The sequence below is a fragment of the Talpa europaea genome, assembly GCF_964194135.1.
Source record: "Talpa europaea genome assembly, chromosome: 7".
Lineage (NCBI taxonomy): Eukaryota > Metazoa > Chordata > Mammalia > Eulipotyphla > Talpidae > Talpa > Talpa europaea.
Genome location: NC_140074.1, coordinates 63,172,328 through 63,178,327, shown reverse-complemented (window position 1 = coordinate 63,178,327; position 6,000 = coordinate 63,172,328).

Sequence of the window (6,000 nt, the reverse complement as noted above, 5' to 3'; positions counted from 1 at the left end):
GGCTGGATTGGATGAACAGGGAAGTCCCCCTCCAACTCTGACATTCTATGACAGATGTCACCCCTGCTTCCTGCTCTGTGCCCCTGCATGGACACACACGCGTGCCACGAGCAGTCGCCCTGGGGAAGAAAGCAAGTGCTGAAAAAGGTACAATCAGATCATCTAAGGTACTGAAATGTCTTACACTATTCAAGGATGATGCTTCCAGTGTTAAGATATGATGGATTATCTCCCTGCATTACAAACAAAACAAAAACAAAAACATATCCAGAACAGTGACGACATTAAGACACAGTTTTGTTGCCTCCATTTGGAACATACAGTCATATAAAAACATTATAATTTTAAATCAAAGCGTGTTTCGTATCAAAGTAGTTAAAGTAGTTTTTGTCAGTCACAGTCAATCAAGAGGAGTCCCCGGGAAGGTGATCCTTGGAGCTTCTCCAAAAGAGATTCTCTCCATCTGGAAGGGGTTGCTGTGCTTCAGAGTGAAAAATAAGCAAATGCAAAGCAACCCATTAGCTATCCTATTGCTAAATGTAAAGCAAAATGCTGGTGGTGTTGAAAATGTATGGAGTTTAAGTGGGGTGAGTTTAATCCCGGGGTAGGGATGAAACCTTAATGCAGCCAGGGAGGCAGTGAGCATAAAGGCCCACATACCGGGCCTTGTTTTCAAGTCCTTCCAGGGAAGCGTATGAATAACAAAACAAAACCACCCACTTTCCTGCTAACATTGACACTGTCATCTCCAGAAGTCATTTTTCCTTCTATTGATTTTATGCCTTTAATACCTGAATTTAAATACTATCCCATAAAATGCCAAGCAGAGAGAAGGGAAGCCCTCACCTTGTATTCTGAAACAAGTTTCTGTTTTCTTGATCTCTTCTAATATGCAAATATATATTCTGTATTCTCAACCTGCCATCAGCTTTTAGTCTGAGAAGGCTGGATGGAGCCAACTTGCCTGTCACATCCGGAACAAGGTGGGACCCCTAGCTTTTTCTCACTTGGAAGTTCTGCATTCTTTCAAGATAGAACAATTTAAATGATGGGGGGGGCAGGGATTGGGAGTAATTTAAATTGTTAAGAAATGTCTCTGAATTTCTTACTTGTATTATAATGGTCATGCATCCCTTCAGTAATAAAAGTGAAGAGACACCAAGCTGTGAGCTGGTGGTGATTTTTAGGTCCATCATCTTGTATTCGTTTACTCATGGGGGGACTTTGGGCACGTTTACATTTGTGACTTCCAGTGGCATCATCTCTTTAGTATACTCACCCTCCTTGTGGGTAACGACCTGATGCTTAAGACCTCAGAGTCCACTGAAATGGTAATAAGCCCAAATTTGTGTTTAACTGACATTGTCGGTTACAGTACACTTATCTTTGTAAGAACAGTACATTGGTGCTTTCCTGAATGTCTGTCTTAACAAAATATCTGTATTGTGACATATAAAACCTGTATAAAAGTCCAAAGCCACAACTCCCCCCCCCCACGCCCCTCCAGATTCCCTACCGTTTCCTGGCATTTGGCTCTGGAGAATATAAGTCTTCAGCCAGAAAGCTCTGATTTTCTGGTACTTGTTACCTTCTGACCGGATGCCTGCAGGCCTTCTTCTCTATCTTTGGTAGATCATACACTCTGCCAGGAGGTGCTGAGGTACATGTCTCTTCCCCCCTTTTAAACTTGAAATAAAGTAAGTCCTTTCAATCGACAGATTTTCATTCTGTCCAGGAGAGATTGTTTTATAGTCTGATGTTTTGTCTTCCGTTACCTCTCCCCACTATTTTCAACTTTTGTTTCTTCTGAAAGAACATTAGGAAGAAAATTTCAAGTTTGCCCCTTATATGATTGATTTGAGTGTTTTATGCACCAACGTTGTTATTTTTGGCTCCCAATGTGGATTTTAATCTGCCCTTGTGTTTTCAGCTTCCTTGAAATTCTTCTTTCTAATCCTCCTCATTTTTTATCCAGTTGCCCTTTTTCCTGAACCCATTCACTTTTAAAATGACTTATTGTGTAAAAGGAATTCTTCTGTTTTGTCAACTCCGACAAAAGAGAATTCTAAAAGTAAGCCACTTTTATTTTCAAGAGTTCAGGAAACTGCTCATTTTCCTAGGCTCAGTCACATTTTTTCCCCACATGCCCTATTTTGCTTTATTTTCTACATTCACTCTTAAGCTTCCTTCCCTGACCCAGAATTTGCCTTTGCTATGTAATCTGCCCACTTGGGTGCTTGTCAAATTCCCCTTTCAAATATACACTTTACGGTAAGGTGATGCGCGTATTTCCAAGTCCAATTTCAAGTCCAACACCTTCCCATTAGCGAGGCATCCTTCCTACGATGGCCTGGTTTTCTGGATCTCTGAACCAACACCATCCATAAAAGATCACAGTGACTTGCATGTTCTGCTACCTGGTTATTTATTGTTTCTGCCATCACCTAAAGGGCATTTTTCTCAGAATACACTATATCTCTAATAGATCCTCTCTGCATTCAGCTCATGTTTTAGTCTTAGGACTTGAGTCTTGGACTGAATGAAGGGGAGGTGAGGCAAAGAGAAGGAAGGCGGTGGGACAGAGAATCTTCACTTCACAGTGTGGCATCTGGTGAAGAGGAAGGGTCTCTGACTGGGGAGCTCTGGAGTCACGGTTGGGGAAAACAAACACTAAACATCTTTCCATTTCTTATTCACAAGGCCCCTGATTTGTGAAGTGAAGCCACGGAAATACTGAGCTACAATCTGGACCCACCTCTATATGTTTCATAAACTGTAGTGGTCCTTTCTAGTTTCTGTAATTGGGATTGACCTTCTTCTGGGTTTTCGTCAGTTTTTTTCTGGAATGGCAGGAGCTCACTGGGAGTGTCTGATAGTCAGATGTCACTGCCAGATGTGGTTCCATTAATTAATTTTTAAAAATCCAAACCTTCCCAGCTATGAGCCCGGGGCTAATTTCCTAGTTCTGACTCTACTGCTTCTTGTCTGGGTCACCTTGGAGGCCATTTATTATTCCTTGGCTTTCATTTTCTAAGTAATAAAAATGAAGAAATTTGACTAGATGATGTCAGAGTAGGCTGTGACATTATTTTTTAAGACTTCAGACAGGGCCTCCCTGGTGGTGGTTAAGCACCGCATATGAAGCAGCCCACAGCCTGGCAGCACAAGTTCGATCCCCAGCCGGCCAGGGAGCAACCCACATGGCAAGGCAGACCTCTCCTGTCTCGCTCGCTGCTCCCCTCAGCAGTGTATTTCAATCAGTCTGCCTGGTCTGTTCCCCACTCTGTCTCTGATGGATCCTCTCACCCCCCACATCTATGGCCTGTCTCCAGCTCTTGTATGCATAAATAAATAAATCTTAAAAAAAAAAAAAGACTTCAAACAGAAAATGAATATGCCTTGAGAAAGGAAAAAAGAATAGAAAACAAATGACTAGTTAAGGATAATTTGCTACAAGGGCACTTTAACCTAAAGATAATAAACATCCTCTGACACCAAAATTAAAAAGCTAATGTTTAAAAACCTGAGCATGTAATTATGACATAGGTTAGGAATTTCTTTACATTTAAGTGATAACGAATGTCAAAACAGATGCAACTTTAAAAAACAAAAACAACAAAGAAAAGGAAAAAAAAACAAGTGGTTTATAACCTGACTTTTATTAGAATAAATGGGCTTGGTATCTACCCTTTAAGCTAGATAATAGGGAAGTCATTCATTGGCTAGAGGCATTCATTGCAGTAGGCAGCAAATGATCAGGTTTTCCAGGAAGTACTGAACTATAACACTAAGTGACAAGTCAATGAGTAAGAAAGCACATGTAAGGTGTGATTATGGCTTGGACAATGAAACAGAAACTGCTTGATTTTTTTTTTTTTTTAAAGCTCTGTGACTTCTTCAGGCCTGAAAAAGGCAGTTTGGTCCAATGGACAGAGCACTGGATTTGGAGTCAGAAGTTCTGGGTTTCACTTAAGTTCTCCAGTTTATTAGCTCCGTGAGATTTGGGAAAATTTCTTAACTTTTTGGAGTCTTGGTTTCTCAGTCAGTAAAGTGGGAATAACTAAATCTACCTTGCAGAGTTGTGGTGAGAATTAAATGAGATTGAGGCAGCTGTGAAAAAGCACTTACCATAGGATATTAGTCAAATCTAAACCACATAGAAACTTCTATTTGCACAAATCAATAACAGTAACTACATTTAAATGTAAATTAATCAAATAAGTTATATTGACCATAAAATATTGAGCACTGGTTTGCCCATTTGCAAACCAGTGGAGGAGAGGGGTCAATATAATTGCTATTAATAGCAAAGAAAGCAATATGCAACTATTAATACATATAATCCAGGGATCTTTTTTGTAGGTCTTCAAAAATATTTCCTGAAATTATTAATTTTCATGTGAGATACATTAGATAAATAATAAATACCTTAACTGAGCATAAAAATGGGATTCTGATCAACAACTAAACTTTGGGAACTTCTCTAGAAGTTCAGATTCCACTCACTCTTGGCGGCTGCAAAGAACTACAAGTACTCAAAATAATCATGGTAACAGTCAAAGTTTGCCAGAAAAAAGAGGCAGCCTCCCGCAAAGGAGTTTGGGGAAATCCTGTTGGGTCATAGAGCAAGCTGAGAGCCCTTAGGGTCAGAATAGAACAGGAAAAGCCTCGGAGGAGTAATGAGGCGCCAAAGATAAGGGCAACAAATTCCAAAGGGAACAAATCAAACACCCTAGGACTAGGGGCAACAGGACATTCCAGAACAAGGATGATAAAGAAAAGTATGCTAAGACAAGGGCTGGGACACAGACTTAGTTAGACTTAGTTATTTCTATTCCCTTTCTCCTTAATAAACTTTTTCTTTCTCTAAACAAATCAGCCTCTTTTGACTTGCTTGCCTGACTGTCTTCCAAGTTCCTGCTGTGGCTTTGTGAGACACCAACCAGCAGTGGTTAGTGCCTGGGACTCAGCGCTGCCACTGCAGCCAGGGATCCGTTCCTGGCTGGGAGACTAGGCCTGAAAACTGGAAATTACGGTATCACTGTGATATCAGAATATGTGGATACAGAATACACAGGAACTTTCAGAGATTAGCTGGCCTCCTTTCAGAAATGGAGCTCAGCCTTGGGTCACCATGGGGCTCTCTCCTTCCACTCACTCCATATTTCAGTTAAGGTGATTCATTTACATGGAAAAATACAACAAATATTTTCACCTTAGAACACTGCCTAAACAATTGAATGGTTTTCTTTCATTAGAGAGCATTAAAAATTCACCCCAAGGCAAAAGTATTTGAAGATATATACAAAATCACAACATTTACTGTAGTCTGCTATTCAGGGCTATTTGTGAATAGCTTAAAATAGGTAGGGATGTCACTGCCAGATGCGGTTCCCTACTTGGACTAAATGGGAGCTCATGTAAAGAAACTGGTAATTCTTCTTTGAGGTCTTTATTGTTTGAATTTATTGATGCCTAAAAGCAACTGGTTACTAGTTCAAAAATATTTAGCAATCTGGATTGAATAAAAGGGACAATGTGATGCATGTTTGATAAGGATAATATTTACACACTGTTTATGGTATAAGTAGTAACAATTTGGTCAGAGTCAGCCTATACTGAGAAATGTTATCAACATTCTGTTGCCTAGAGACGGTAAAAATAATTTTAGAAGTCGTGAAACTTGAAAATTCAAGAAAAATCTTATTTCTAAGGATAGGGTTCCACAGACAAGCATTGAATTAGGAGATTCGCTCCATGACCCAAATTAGGGAATTTTTCTTCCTACTTGTGCTACTTCCTAACTCCTATGGCCTTGAGAGATTGCAAAAGTGTAACACTCAATGGTCCTTCCAACAATTCCCCTATATATCCAAGACCAGAATTTGCCAAGTGAGCAGTGACAGAACTCCCAGGAAGAAGGCAGACATCTTTCCAGTACAGCGTGAGGCCTCAGCTTCTACACAAGGATATTTTGCCCAGATTCTCCCAGTGTCTATA